The 16,003-nt window shown below is 38.9% G+C and overlaps 2 long non-coding RNA genes across 4 annotated transcripts; both read left to right on the forward strand.

Annotated features, from left to right (window-relative positions):
- The first annotated feature begins 1,213 nt into the window (after nt 1-1,213).
- Nucleotides 1,214-8,671, forward strand: LOC120796339. Its single transcript, XR_005708368.1, has 3 exons — nt 1,214-1,301; nt 6,466-6,575; nt 8,546-8,671. It is a non-coding gene; the product is annotated as an uncharacterized LOC120796339 (long non-coding RNA).
- On the forward strand, nt 8,666-15,055 carry LOC120796343. Of its 3 annotated transcripts, XR_005708371.1 has the most exons (4): nt 8,666-8,711; nt 8,831-8,906; nt 9,334-9,544; nt 13,906-15,055. It is a non-coding gene; the product is annotated as an uncharacterized LOC120796343 (long non-coding RNA). The 3 variants fall into 3 exon arrangements; XR_005708369.1 differs by lacking the exon at nt 13,906-15,055 and having other exon boundaries at nt 9,334-13,317; XR_005708370.1 differs by lacking the exon at nt 13,906-15,055 and having other exon boundaries at nt 8,666-8,703; nt 9,334-13,317.
- The last annotated feature ends 948 nt before the right edge of the window (nt 15,056-16,003 follow it).

The following is a 16,003-nucleotide window of genomic DNA, read 5'->3' on the forward strand; positions in this document are numbered from 1 at the left end:
GATTAGAGAGGAAATGCAGCTGCAGGAATCTCATATGTCCTGCTTGTTGTTTGATAAAGTTACAGGTCAAATAATGGACTCAAACGCACAGTTAAAAAGCTGCCTTACGTGACACCTTATATGATTGCCTTTGGTGGTTCATTATAAATAAATTGGAGAACTCTGTACTGTTTTAAAGAGGTATTCGTCAGATTATTTTTAAAGCCACTCTGTATAACTTTAAGCACATTAAAATTATTCTACGGAAAGATGTTTTTTGATTGTAGAAAACTCATACATTGTTGCAATCTGTGTGTTGCTTTCCACCCATTCATTTTAATTGAGGAATTGCTGTCTGCCCCAGTTTTTTTTTTTTCTCCCACAATGGGGTGGCAAAATCAGAAATTTTCAAATTTAGCACATGGGGGCTTTAAAACTACACTTATTAATATTTCTTCAATAACAATGTTTGACTTTTTGTAATATGAAAGGTCTTGCAAATACTGATGAGCCCACAGAGAATTCTCACCATACTCTGCAGTTCGGCTCTACCAAGCATTTTAGCTTCTTTCAGCTCATTGCTTTGTTTTCAAAGCCTGCTTGGTTCAGTGCTCTCATAATAACTGTTTCCAGCAGCAGCAGGAAGCTGTGGTCAGTGAAAAAGCTGTAAAAAGCCACTATGCACTACATGCTCAGAAGCAAACAGCAGACAGACACAGTTAGAGACCAGCAGGTGAACATAGTGGAGCCAGATATTTCCTTCAGGAGTCAGTAGGGACTAAAAACAGAGCTAAAAGAGAGAGGGGAATATACTGTTCATACAACCTGCATTGAAGCCACTCGTAGAATGCTGTCACAGGTTCATCTCTTACAACAGAGATGAGGCGATGTAGTGTAGGTTCAGTAATTTATATTTCTATTTATGTGTGAATATACTGTAGATGCTCTGATAATGACTGTTCTTTAATTCTCTTTTGTGTTATACAGTATAAATCTGTCAAACTGACATTTATTGTGAAACAAGTGAAACTTGTTTGAGGTTGTTGCTTTGTTATCTGTACTGCAGTTCACTTTTTCAGTGAATGGCCTTCTAATGAAACATGTCAGATACTGCTGGTCTGGTATCTGTATCAGCTGAATGTTGACATACACCTTATCAGAAAAGTCAAACCAAGGATATCAGTTCCCACCCCCAGCGCGTGAAGTGGCAGCTTGATGTAATACAAGTTTTATTCTCAGCGACATTTGTGCTGGAAACTAGAATTAATGCATAACCCACTGGGTGTGAATTTATGAGATTTTATTCAACCTGGTTTTTGAAGGTGAGGCAAATCTTTAAGTTGTTTTTTCTTTTTTCAGTACTTTTGAAAAATTATCATGATTATAATAATGATATAGTACATTCAAAAGAAGTAATTTATCCTAAGATATATTTTACATCTTTCTGAATGCATTTTTAAAGATTCTACTGACTCCTTTGAAAGATTTTCACCAAAGTAGTATTGCCTAGCATTATTGATAGGTGATCAACTGATACAGTATACTGATGTCAATATCATGTTAATTTTTTTAACCTTTTGTGGTTAATTTTCAAAACCAGGTTCACTGATCAGTTTTTACTATATCAAAGAAAACCTTTTTTTTCACCTAAGGACCAATTGAGTTTGCCAGTGTTAATATTTGTTCTAAGTTTTTTTCAAGCTTTCAGCCACATCTTGCCTTCCTTATGAGCAAATGGAGCTGGCTCAGATTTCTGTGACATGTGATTAAAAGCACTTAAAAAGATAGTAAGCAGACCTAGAGTTTAGAAGATCTAAAATAAAAAATGTTATCCTAAATTCATCAAAGCCACGATAAAGAGCATGTACTTAACTACTGTAGGGCCTAAAGGTGGGGACGGTGGTCAGTCAGTTTGTGTGTCTTTCCATCATGAACTTTGTTTCAGAGCCAGATATCTCAGTAACCAACAGATTGCCTATAGAGGAGGATTCCTGCAGTGTTTTTGGTGACCCCCCCATGACTTTTCTCCCATGCTAAAATTTCCATTCATACACAATAAATATCAAAACCTGATCAACAAATTGCCATCAAATTTACTGAGCAATCTGCCCAGAGGATGAATACTTTCTATTTTGGACACTCCATCAGCTTTTCACCAGCACCACTCTAAGGACAAAATGTCAAATAGGCACGCAGGGAATGATCTAGTTGGAAGATTGTTGAGTACAGTCATGGTCCCAGGTAGATAAACAATGGGATACAGTGATTGCCAGAACCTTTCCTATAGCACCATCCTCAGGACAAACATAACACTTTAAGCCCTACACTTGGAGCAAGATAACTGTCAGTATGTCCTTTATTCAATCTAACACTGGTGTATTGAGCATTGCAGCCTGTAAGGGCTGATACCAGCAGAGCTTTAGACTTGTTTAAAAAAAATCATGGGCAGTTATAAACCAAAACATCACAATTTTCTTAAAAATGACTTCTGGGCATATTCTAATGTATGGATTCTACTAACTTAGTAAATAGCATCACTGCGCAATGCTTACTATGGCGATTTTGGGGGGACTGGCTGTGGATTGGACTTTGACTGATGCCTTTCATGTATGATTTAAACTCAAAGGTGTTTGTAGGTCAACTCCACAAATTAAAATGTGGATAAAGTCAGCTTTAGTACATCCCTGCTCACACTGTTGTTTAAAGCCACCAGTGTTTGACTGTAGCTAAGTTTGCTGTCTGGCTTCAGTATTTATGTGCAGTTGTATCTTTATGCTGCCCTTTCAGCACACCAAGACACTGTGCCACTGCACCCACACACCAGCCTGCAGTACAGTAGAGTAGAGGGGCGACAGAAGGAGATGTGAGGCGATAGCCCCCTTTCTTCAGGGCAGAAAAAGACCCCAATTGTGTCTGAACGCCCTCCTCTCCCTCGCCTCGCCTCGCCTTGCAGGCCTCTGGAAGTGCAAAGAAAAGAGAGAAAGAGATTTAGAGAAAAGGAGAAGGAAGGAGGGAATGGTGGTTCGCTGTGCAGCTGCTCCTGCAGAGGCCTTTGGATTACATCAGAGTGGCTGAGAAGAAAGGAATGAGAGAGAGAGAGAGAGAGAGAGAGAGAAGGGAGAGGGGGCACCCACAGGAGGGTGTGAGGCACACTCCACAAATCAGACCTCCTTTTTTTCCATGCTCTCTCTACACTGCTCCCTCTCTCTCTGTATCTCTCTATCAAGGGTTGTAGTGGAGCTGCCCTCCACAGAGCTATCATTGTACAGAGTGAAGAGGACACATGACACACACACACACACACACACACACATACTCACAGGGGAGGAAGTAATGAGTTACTTTTTCTCTGGCAAGCCATTTTAACATTTAATCAGTAGCAGTAATAGCAATTGTATAGATCACCAATTGCTTTTTGACTAGATAGAATTTCAAGTCAACATATCCATAATGTAATTTTGACTGGTAGCAATTCTAATTAAAAATATCTGTATTTCATTTCTCACTGGTCAATTCATGATATCTTACTAGTGGAAAAGTTCATTGTAGATATCTGTAATTTAATTACAACTAGTTGGCTTGTACCATTCGTTTCTATTGAAAATCAGTGACATATCTAGAACTCAGTTTTGATGTTATAATTCCAAGTCGACATATGCAGAATGTTATTTTGAGTAATTGCAAATCTAATTAATGGCATTTACAACTCGATTTTCATTACTCAAATTGTTAATTATTGATATAAACAATTCAATTTTCACTAGTGTAAAAAGCCGGTTGTTTTTTTTCTTTTCTTCCTACTACCGGCAATGTTCATTACAGATATCTGCAATTGTTCTTACATTACAGATATCAGATATGTATGGAATTCATGATATCTAACATTCAATTCTGACTAGTAGAAATTCAATTATCAAGGTCAAGGATCAAGGTAATATTTATCATCTCCGAGGGGCAAATTGTTACACAGCCTGCAGTAAATAAATAGAGTAAATACAATCATCAACACATACCAACATCCACTCAAACAAATTATACAAAGAAGACAAAGAATTACATAATTCCAATTAAAAAGCCAATTGTAGCAATGGCAAATACATTTTCAAGTCTGTTGGTCCTGCACCTAGGCAGAATATATCTGCAACAAGATGGAAGAAACTTGTACTCATTTAACAGGGGGTGACTACGGTCAGCTAGGACTGAGTGGGCCTTCTTTGTGGCTCTGACTCTGTACAGTTGGGAGAGTTCTTCCAGATTTGTGCCAGTGGTTTTTACTGCACCTTCTTACAATGCCTTCCAAACTGTTCCTGTTTTTCAGAGTAAGTGACCCAAACCAGCAGATAAAAGCAATGGTTAAAACAGACTCAATAAATCGAGAATAAAACATTTTCGTAAACATTAAAACTTTTGAGGTTACGATAAAAGTATATACGCTCCATAAATGTTAGAGTCAAATGTTTCTTTGTTGTCGGTTACACCAGTCACTAAAGTCATCCATCACATGACCATGGTCAATGTCATCATCACTGAGCAGGGACCTGATGAAAATTAAAGAGCTGAGAGGACACACCCCTGGGTGGAGTCTGTTCAAATAAAAGGACATTAGATAAGATGCAATTGACTCTGACTTTCTGAGATCTATCAGTTAAAAAGTCCACCAGACAACATAGCAAGCCAGGGTCAATTTTGTGGATGTTGGTAAGACGATTTACTAAAATGTGAGGTTGGATACGGTTAAAAGCTGAAGAGAAGTCGATTAAAAGGTAGCCATGCAAAATTCTTTGTACTGTCCAGCTGACCCAGGACCATGTTAAATAGTGTGCCTATGGCATCCTTAACACCCCTAGCTGCCCTGTAAGCAAATTGGAATGGATCTAATTATGCCTGTTTCCCCCAAAATCTCATCTTTTATAATTTTCTCAAAGGTTTTCATTACCAGAGAAGTAACTGCCACAGGCTGAAAGTCATTGAGGGACTAGACAAGGAACCTTGTGAAGTTGGAGTGACTTCATGAAAATGAAGGAAAATATGTCAGCCAACGGCTCTGCAGAGTTTTTAAGAAGTCGACTGCCAATATTGTCTGGGCCAGGACTTTTCCTCTCTTTCACTCCCCTGAAGAGTTTAAAAAACATGTCCCTATAAACATATATCTCCATCTGCTCTGGGCAAGCATTTCTGATCACAGTTCCTCACTAAAATCATGAATATTAGAACAATTATAAAAGATGTTCAGATCATTAACAAGTTCAGGGTCAGACTTGCCAGGAAGGGTAATGGAACACCTCTTAGTTCGCATGGCCAATATAGACTTTACGCCCTCCCATGCAGGGTTTCAATTTTTTTCTTTATATCTGAGTTTAGCAAGTTTAAGTTCCCGCTTAACTTGTTTCTGCAACTCCCTGCTGCGAGTGATATCCCCCCTGGTTAAAACTGATGTTTCTCTGGTAATTATGCTTTTAACAGATTTGGAAACCTAATACTGTTAGGAAAAATATAAATTAGCTTCTTGGGAATTACTAAATCTTAGTATAAAATTATATATGCAATAACAGTCTCAGGTTTTATTTCCTTCAGGACAGGTTTGTAGGTCAGAGCTAAATAAACAACACTATGGTCGGACATGCCAGGAGGTGCTCTATGCAGGGATTTGTAAACTCCCTTAATTGAACCATAACAAAGGTTTCCAGGCTTACAATTAGTGAAATCGCCAGTGACAAGGTTGGGTCCATCCGGTGCGATACTATGTAGCCTGTGTACTGTTTCCACAATAACCCTTGTTGCAGCATCAACAATAGCCTTTGGGTGGATATATACAAGTGTAATAAATATCCGTGGAAATTCCCTTGGTAGATAAAATGGTCGTAAGGAGACAGACAAAAGTTCAGTGTTAGGAGTGCATAGTGATTCTCTGATCACAACAGTCCTGCACCAGTTTTTATTAACAGACATACACCTTCAAGTGATTTCCCAGTGACTGCTGGGTTTCTGTCAAGTTGCAGCAGTCCTCCAAAGCCATTGGTTTCCAGATAGGATTGTAGGTCCTGCTGCTTGAGCCATGTCTCCATCAGGGCAATAAGGCAGGCATTTCTGTATTCTGAACTTGAAATTTGCCTGTAAATTGTCAACTTTGTTACAGAGGGACTATCTAAAACTGCATTACTGATATCTGAAATATAATTGTAACTAGTTAAAATTATATTCATACTAGTAACAATTATAATCAGGATATCTAGAATTCCTTATATCTGAAAAGAATACGCTAATTACGATAACAATGACAGTGTGGTGATGTCATTTGCGACTCTCCCATCCTTTTCTGGCCACTGCAAGCACTGGTACCATAACAACACAGATAGACATGCATCAATATAAACATCCAGCAGCTGGCTTTTTGCAAGGGATGATTTAACCGCAGTATGATTACAAGGAAAATTTGGAGCGAGATGGAATTTCTAATACTGAGACAGCAGTTTCTGTTTTTGACAGCATTTTTAATGTGATGAATCAAGCCGGACAACAGTTTCTGCAGAGTGGTAACAACGACATCCTTGCTACTATGAGACGCCTGTCTCGTCGATCCTGACATCGACTGTCTGGTAAGCTAACTGTAACATCAAGAGCTAGCGATAGCCATCAGTTAATATTACTAGCTTGCTAATGGCGAACAGTTCTGACTTATGTTCTATGTAACTATAACACTAGCCAAAGAACAGCTAATATACAGATTAAAATAGCTAACCAGACTATAGCTAGATAGTGTCATTAAAAGGTGCTATATTTAGATACTTAATTTTAAAAGTTCTGTCACTGCTAACAAGCCCGTTGTTAGATTTTAAACAGCGAATTGGCTAACCGCAGCTGGCGAAGGTTGTTACTGTTGAACTACCATCACCAGCTGCAGTCCAAGACAGTGAAGTTACAGTCCGTCCACGGGATAACAGACCTGCCTGCAGGCAGGGAAACACGAGACAGGACAAGCCAGGGCTAGCTGGTTAGCAGCGACTGAACTTTCAAATTAAAATACTTACATTAAGCACCTCATAAATAAATAACAGCGCTGTCCCAATGTTCATGCTTTAAAAAAATAAGCAAAAAGTGTGATTGGTTTTGTTAAAATTTGTAAATAGAAGACAGCATTGTGGGCGAAGGATAGCGGTGAGCAGAGAAACATCCATAAGAAGTGTCAAAGTGTAGGAAAGATAAGTGACAACTTCCAGTCAGGACTTTCAGAATAAAATCCGAGTGAAAAGAGGATACACAGATTCATGAGTGGGGCCTTTAGCCTTGAGATGAACTGACAGGCTTTGTGTCCAGGCAGTCATATTCACAACTAATCATGTGCTCACATGAGTTCAACTAAATCTGTGGGGAGAATCGATCCTGATTCTACCCAAAAGATTGTGATATGATCTTTAGGCCAGATCGCCCACCCCAATGGGTAAATATAGTTAGACTACTAAAAACAAAATTAATGTCATTCTCACATGTAGCCAACACAATTAAAAGCAAACATTATTGCAGTGTTCTGGTTTTTAGTAATAAATCATAGTAACAAAGCCCTATTATTGTAGGGGCAGTTGGAAGGAGGGAAAACCCAGCATGGCATGTTGCTCTTTTTCTGCTCCCTGGTCCAAATTACACACATCTCCCAACACCAAGGCAGCGAGAAAAGCTTGCTCAGATTGGATTTGGTAAATTTAGGACTTTTGGGGTGTGAACCCATTGAAGCAACTCTTAATCAAAATGAGACAAAAAAATCTCCAAACTAATCAGCATATTTACTTTATAAAATGTATTTCAAAGTTTGCTGAATTTTTACATTAGATTAAACAATTACAGACTACAGCGGTAAATAATCTTTGCTCAATGAAAATTTTATTTTTACCAGTCCTCAAACAATTTTCATTTCATTTTAGGGATACAGTTGCATAAGAGCGGGAAGGACAAACACTCAGATTAAAGTGAGAGTGTTTGAGATTATTAAATCTGATATTATGCAACCGAGATTATGCAATCACAGCTGTGCTCTCTTATTAACTGAGATTAATCTTTGCTTTAGACATTGTTTGATTTCACTGGGCAAGAGGAAATGGCCAGTGAGATTTTCTGTCTTAAAGAAGCAACATCAACCAAAACACTCGAAAGCACACTGTAAAGATCCATTCAGCATTACATCGTAGGGTTTTCAATCCTCTATGTTCAGTGGATTGCTACACCTGCTGTACAGGTGAACAACTATGTCATATAGTACATTTTCATTTTCTGTAACTATGAAGCTTCTCAACACAGTGGATCTCACTGCTAATCAAATGAGCAATCAAACAAACATTTGATGGGACAACATCTTACAGGGTACTCTTCAAGCATCTAAACGCTGCCGCTTTGACCAAGGAGCAAAGCTGGATGTGATTTTTGACAACAGTGAAGGGACAGGAGAAGGGGCTGTGGATGATGGTGGGCCAACAAGGGAATACCTGCAGTTGTTAATGAGGGCTATACAGCATTCAAATATGATGGGCCTGAGAAAGATCTTTGAATGTTTGTTTATAAAATCTTTGTTTTTCAGTTCGTGAGACCGGACTGTCTGGACTGGGGTGGCTGTGGCTCAGGAAGTAGAGAGGGTTTTCCACTAACCGGAAGGTCGATCCCTGGCTCCACCAGTCTGCATGTCAAAGTGTCCTAGGGCAAGATACTGAACCTCAAATTGCCCCCGATGTATCATCGGTGTGTGGGTGTGTATGTGTGTATGTGTGTTTAGAAAGCACTGTATGTATAGAAAAGAGCGCTGTATGAATGTGTGTGTTAGTAGGTGAATGTGGCAGTAGTGTAAAGTGTTATCATCTTTCTTCAGCGTTTGCAGTGAATCTCAACCTCCTCATTCATTGGGTGAAGTAGGAGAACGCTCCTACAGCAAAAGATGATTAAAGGTATGCATTGGAATAAAGGTGAAAGTTGGTCATTTTCAGAAGCCTGGTTTCTAATCAATGCATTCAAAAAGTTTTCACACCAGATCATCTTTTTTTTTTTTTTAAAGTAAATACTGCCACCAGCTGCCTGTAAGGATGGTGATTGTTTGCAAGAACCTTGAATGTAAAACACTTTTTTTCTTCAAAGTAGGACTACTTCATTATTTTATTTTTTAGATAAAAAGAACTGAGACTGTCCATGAGGCAAATGATGCAATATAAGACACAGAAGACAGCTTGAGTATGATGGGATCTCTGAAGTAAATCTCATTATTGGAGCAGAGGGATTCCCTGGTCTAGTTTGCAGCAGATTACTTTGCGTGAAAGAGTGAAGTTGTTCATACAACATTGATTTGTAATGTTTTATTATGTGTGTGTTCCTCTTCAGGTTCAAGGAGGGTGTCAAACTCTTGGTTTCCTTGAGGAGCCTAGGGGTCACCCTGAAATCTTTGAGGCCATGCTCACTAATGTACCGAAACCACTGGAGGCAAAAGACTTGTCCAATTTGTTTTAAATTGACTCCTCAGCCCCTGGAAGTAAAAAAACATCTGGAAAATCAGAACATCTGTTTCTGGAGGGATGGTGTATTGATGATGAGGGTATGATATTTTAATATCCTATATTTTTTTTTAATGCCCTCTTGCTCTTTGAGGTACATATAAATTACATAAGTCTTTGTGTTTTTGGGTGGACCACTGGGCCAGGAGTTGGGGTGGGTAGGTCTGTCTGTCTGTCGATTATTTGTATCACTTCTATATCATTGTGCAATCACAGTTGCGCTAATATGCCACAAGGTAGCGTTAGGTATGTCGAACCGCTACTTGAAAATAGTCTCACACATCTATTGGAAGATTGTTTGGAACCTATTTTTCATTTTGGACCCAGACGATGATTCAGACACAGCAGTTGTAGGTGTAAAATGTGAATTTATTAAGAAAGCAGTTTCATGGAAGATTGAGAGGAGCACTGGTAATGGTAGGGGACAGGCAGGTGGAGGAGTAGAGGGAATGGCGGAGTCCAGCTAGAGGTTAGTTGCAGCTGAAGAGAGGCTGGAGGATATGTGGAGGACATGTGGGTGGCAATGGCTGGGCAGTAGATCTGGCACAAGAGGCAAGCAGGTTAGCGAGAGGTATTAAGAGTAACACAAGAAAAAGAACTCTAGAATGTGTATGGCCTCCACTGAACAAGCTGAACAGTCTGGCAATGAATGGAAGGCGAGTAGGAGTACTCGAACTGAGGGTTGTTGAGCTGATTGGAATCAGGAATTGATGTCTGCAGTCTTGATTTAACATACAGGCCAATTACTTAAAAGGCACATGTTTCTGTCTGTGCCATACGCTGTTGGGATGCTGAACTTGGTACACCCTTCTGGTCATGGTACTACTCCACCTGCGTACAGCTGCAATAGGATTTATCTCGGTCAACACGTCATGTACCCTGAATTGTGTAACCAACAGCCCCTCAGCATGCAAAAATCCTCTGTCTTAAGAGTAAATCAAAAACCTAACCAAAAATATTTGCTGCTAATTCTATTTGCAAGACAAATTAAAACAACATTTTTATAGTTCATGGGAACATATGATGATGAAGTCAATGACCGTGAACTCTTGTAATTTGTTGAATGAGGTCCTCATCTCTCACTGGCAGAAGTCTCAACCAAACATGCCAGCTATTTGCTTGTGTGTCTAACTCTATTGCCCTAAAATATCAGTGGCTAGTCCGCCACAGACTCCTGAAAAATAAGCAACAAACAGGATTAAACAAAATACTTCTAAATATATGTAAGTGCTATGAGAAGGTAACCAGACTTCCTTGAAGTTCTTGAAGTCGTTTCGCCTCTCATCCGAAAGGCTTCTTTGGTTCTACCTGAATAGTGTGGAGTTCCAGGTAAATATCCTCTGGTGAGATCAGCAACAAAAGTGAGTTGTTGTGGTCACATGAGTCGTTTACCCTCCTGGTCATCATTTGAGTTGTTAGGATGACATGGGTCAAGGTGTGGATGGGTGCTAACACCTTGAGGGTCGTTAGGGTGACAAGTGAGTCGTTGACCCCCCATGCCATCATGTGAGTTGTTGAGGTTACATGAGTCCTGGTGTGGATGGGTGTTCAGCTTTCTGGGGAGTGATGTTAGAACTGCATTGTCGGTGGCTGACAGTGGGTGTCTCAGACCACTTCCTCTGTTTAGTGACGGTTGTTCCACATTGACAAAAATGGCTTCTTTCACTCCTCTTTCAAACCATCGGTCTTCTCTGGCCAAAATGTGTACATCACTGTCCTGAAAAGAGTGTCCTTTGTCCTTAAGATGCAGGTGGACTGCTGAGTCCTGACCTGAGGAAGTGGCTCTCCTATGTTGTGCCCTGCACTTATGAAGTGGTTGTTTAGTTTCCCCAATGTACAAGTCTGTGCATTCCTCGCCTCATTGGACTGCATAAATTACATTGTTCTGCTTGTGCCTGGGTATTTTGTCCTTAGGGTGGACACGTTTTTGTGTGTTACTGAGCTTGAAAAGCACAGGGATGTTATGTTAGTAGAGCATCCTCCTGAGTTTTTCAGACAATCCAGCAACGTAGGGAATGACAATGCTGTTTTGTTTATTGCAGTTTTCTTCTTTGTCTGTTCTGCCTCTTTTTGTGGTTTGACAAAGGCCCAGTTGGGATAACCACAAGTTCTAAGTGCTTCCTTGATGTGTTAATGTTCCTTCTCTTTCCCCTCTGACCTTGAGGGAACATTTTGAGCCCAATGGTGTAGGGTTCTGATGACCCCCAGTTTGTGCTCCAGTGGGTGGTGAGAGTCAAACAGTAGGTATTGAACTGTGCACATCATGTTTTCAGAGTGGCTAGGCCTAACTGAAGGGTTCATGTAAACGTATAGTGTAAAAAGTGTAATTACTTTTGAAAAGTACTTGTACATTACCAAACAGAAAACCTCTTGGTAACATGCTGTAATCAACCACCTAGCATGCAAATTAAGCATAATGTACATTTTCATCACTTTAAATGAATAAATTCAACAATATAATCATGTTACTTTCAACACATTGTTGTTCTTGATTACTCATTGTCCTGTTTCATTTAGTGCTGTTCATGTGTTAATTTTACCAAACTGTATTTTATAGGAAGTAGAAGTGGATTCTGTCAGATGAAATGTAAAAGGCATTTTAATTTAAAAAGGTTATAGTAAGTATTGAGTTTGCATTAACAGCATAATGCTGTTACTTATGGTGATATTACCCAAATTCTCGAATTCACTAGTTATTTTACAAAGACAGTAATGAAGTTTTATTTAACAAGCTAGATTAGCACATCCAGTTTAGGATACATAAACCCCTGGTTAAAAAGTTTTTGACTCGCTAATCCAACACTTACCTGAACATACTCGACCAACAGAGAAGGCCACTGGGGCATCTTGTTGCAAATGAAAAATAATTTCTCTGATCCCCAAAAGGCTATCTCATAATTCATTTGCCGTCTCTGTAGAAAATTGGTCAGCATGGCGCATAGTTACCTCTGACCGCATACACCTAGTTTATATACCTGTTAAATGACAAAACATTTGGGCAGGATTTTAATAATCACTTGTTCCACCATGTTCAACTTCTTAAACTCCAAAAAAAAAATATTGCGCCAGTGTTTCCACCAGAAATCATACGTTTTCAAAAAGCCTTACCATTTGTTGAATCGCCAAAACATAGGCATAACCGTCTTGAAAGTCAACCAATGGCTTTGTGGTACTTTAATGATATGTACCCTACATATCCAAAATGGTTTTTCAGGAAAAAAATTTGCAAATTAGGGTGACATATCCAAAATGGTTTGTTGATATGTTGGATATATCAGAAATTGCAACTGTTGATATCTGAAATGGGAAATTACATTTCCACCTGTCACAATCCTTTTTCAACATGTGAAAATTCAATTAGATATCTGTAATCATTATTCTTGCTAGTGACAAACTGATATCAGACTTATTGATATCAATAATTAAATTAAGATATCTGTAAATCAGATTTTGACTACTTGAAATTTAATTTCTACATGCAAAAAAATATATTTTAACATGTCAAAATTGTTTTACAGATATCTTAAAGTAACATTTCAACATGTTATAATCACATTTTGACATGTTGAAATGTAATTTCTACTAGTGAAAACTAAATCACTGCTAATCGGCCCTACTTATTAAATGTTAAAATGGCTTGTGATACTTTTTCTCCTATTACTGTATTTGCTAGCTTCTGTTCTACTCAGCTGTAGAAAGCTTTGCCTAAGGATATAAGACAGGCAAACTTGGAATCATCTTTTAAATCTCCTCTTAAAACTCACTTTTATCTAATGGCTTTTTCTTAACTGATTATATTTGTTGTAATTGTTTTAATTATTTACACTATCTTATTTTAGATTCATGTTTTTACTGTAAAGCACTTTGTAATTGTGTTTTGAAAAGTGCTCTATAAATAAAGTTTTAGTATTACTGTTAATATTATTGTCATCATTAAGATTTTCTGCAAGTTGTGCCACAGTAGCCATTCTGGCGGTTGGATATGATATACTTTGTTGCCCTTGCGTATCATTGAAGTTAAGTTTTTGTCCCTCCTTGGACCATGTAAAGTATATACACCCAGTTGGCATGATGATGATGATGATTATAATAATATAGAAAATGTCACAGATGGTCTGAAGGTATATTCACTGAAATATGAATATAAACACACAAGTTGAAAAGATATCAGGGAAGTAGGGAGATGCAGCGGGGGAGGACAGTGTGGCAGGGTTTTCCTTCCACCTTCAAGTGTGGTTATTCAGATAAGCTACTTTTGCCTTCAGACATTGGCACATCATATGACCTTTATGACCATACATCATATGACCTAGATCTTTTGAAGCTTACTGAGACCTAAATGGCCACTGTGACGAATATTAGGATTCATTTTTGTATTGATAAATTGTTGTATATGTTGTAGGTTGAACCATGTTCTCTGGGAGTCTTGTGGTGGTGCTGCTCATCCTGCTCCTGTGTAGGCGTCTCCTGTGGCATGGATTATGCATCTTCATTGGCCAGAAATTGTTCAAGAGCCCTGCAAGGACTGGTGGAATTGCCAATAAGTGGCTGAGAATTGAAAAATGAATAATATGACCCTTCTGCATGTCATTCTGCTTTGCCTGCCCCCCCCAAAAAGAGACCCTTTTGATTATACATCAGTAAAAGAGCTACTTGCTTACCTAAATCAGATGACACAAAAAACACAGGGAAAGGCAGGAAATACTGCAGACTGTAGGAAAGTATCACCTACACCTCTGTGAGGGTGTTCTGTTTGCCAACTTCAGTGTCAACATGCTACTGTTAATATCTTCTTAATGTAAAGAAATCAACACCAGGCTAAATGAGTACATAATGTGATGATACATTTGTATTTTGAGACCTTTAATTGACTTCATGCAGTCAGGAGGTTTTCAGAGACATCTAGTGGTATTTTTCTGGCATCTCTATTTGGTCTTTTTCTTGTTTCAATTTCAAACAATCCAAACAGGTCACTAGTCGTAGAGCCAAAAATACATTTACACACATTCACAACTATGGGCATTTTCAATACCCAGCAGACTTTAGATGAATGCCGTTAAATTGTGGGAGGACACCAGGGTAACCAGAAGAAACCCACACAAGCCCTCCACACAGTGAGGACCAGGGTGGACTCGGCAGCCTCTGAACCTCCATGCTGCCCACATTTCCAACTAATCACATCCTCACTATTGGTTGCAAGTAGGGTCTGCTACACCTTAAAAAGGAACAAGCCTACATCCACTGTGTTTTATTGTACTTCACTGAGAAACACTACACTACACAAATACAGTTTGTGTGGAGCAAAGGGGAAACTTCATGTTTTGCTTCCATATTGGTGACTGCCATTGTTTAAACCTCCATTAGGCTCTGACTTATGTATAAATAATATGTCAGGTTTTTCTAATGGAACAAATGTGGAGTGATTATAGGTCACCAAATATATGGTCTGGTATACAATTCAGTGTTTATTGATAAGCAGATACATTATTTGTTTATTTTGATGTAGTACTTGATGATTGCATTCCGTGGATACCAGAACCCTGTTCTTACCCATGTAGAACATTATAAACAATACATTTTTTGACTCTCTCGGTATTTGTCCTGTCTTACTATGGTAACTTACTGGAGGTAATATATTACCCACCATATCTACCTTGATCACAACTGAAATATATCCCACTGTTGTTTTGTTTCTGCCACTCTGCTGAAGAACCAAAAAAAAAAAAAAAGACAGTCATTGTTCCTCTCTGCTCCTTTGCTTTCAAAGAGAGGAAAAGTGAAATTTGATGGTTCACACCTTTGTGTGTAAGGAAGAAGGTGTGAATCATTATGAAGCCATATTGCTCAGGTTAGGGACAGATTGCCATTTTTATGAGGTGTTATGGAGAGAAAAAAGCATTACTTTCAGTGGGTACTGACTGAAATCTCTGACTATTGGCCCTCTTGTTGGAGCTTTGTTTTGTCTAATGCTGCACAGAAGTTCCTTTATTTGGTATTGTAGGTACTTCCTAACATATGCGTTTAAGCCTTAATTGAAATCCAGATCTAAATGTACAGTAGTTTTGTTGAGCCTCTGGCGGGCCATGAATATCAAATTAATCTTACATGGATGGTCTTCACTGTCACGTGTGCATGTGCAGTGTTGTTAAACCTCTGCTTAGACTGCTCCTCATAGGTTAGGTTTCTGTATTGATCCATTCATCCGTCCATTTGCTAAACTGCTTATCCTCTGAGGGTCAGGGCTGAAGCCAATCCCCGTTGACATTGACCCATAGGTGGGGTACACCCCAAACCATTCGCCAGTCTATCACAGGATTTTTACTGTATTAAAAAGTTTTTAATAAGTCTAAAAGGACTACTTCAGGGGAAATAATGCACTTTAATGAACTTTAACCCACTGTCCTGTATGTGTGCTACATACGGAGCTGCAGCCAGAAGGCAGTTAGCCTAACTTAGCATAAGACTAGAAGAAGGGGGAAACAGACAGCCTTATTCCAAAA

The sequence above is a fragment of the Xiphias gladius genome, chromosome 1 (genome assembly GCF_016859285.1).
Source record: "Xiphias gladius isolate SHS-SW01 ecotype Sanya breed wild chromosome 1, ASM1685928v1, whole genome shotgun sequence".
NCBI lineage: Eukaryota > Metazoa > Chordata > Actinopteri > Istiophoriformes > Xiphiidae > Xiphias > Xiphias gladius.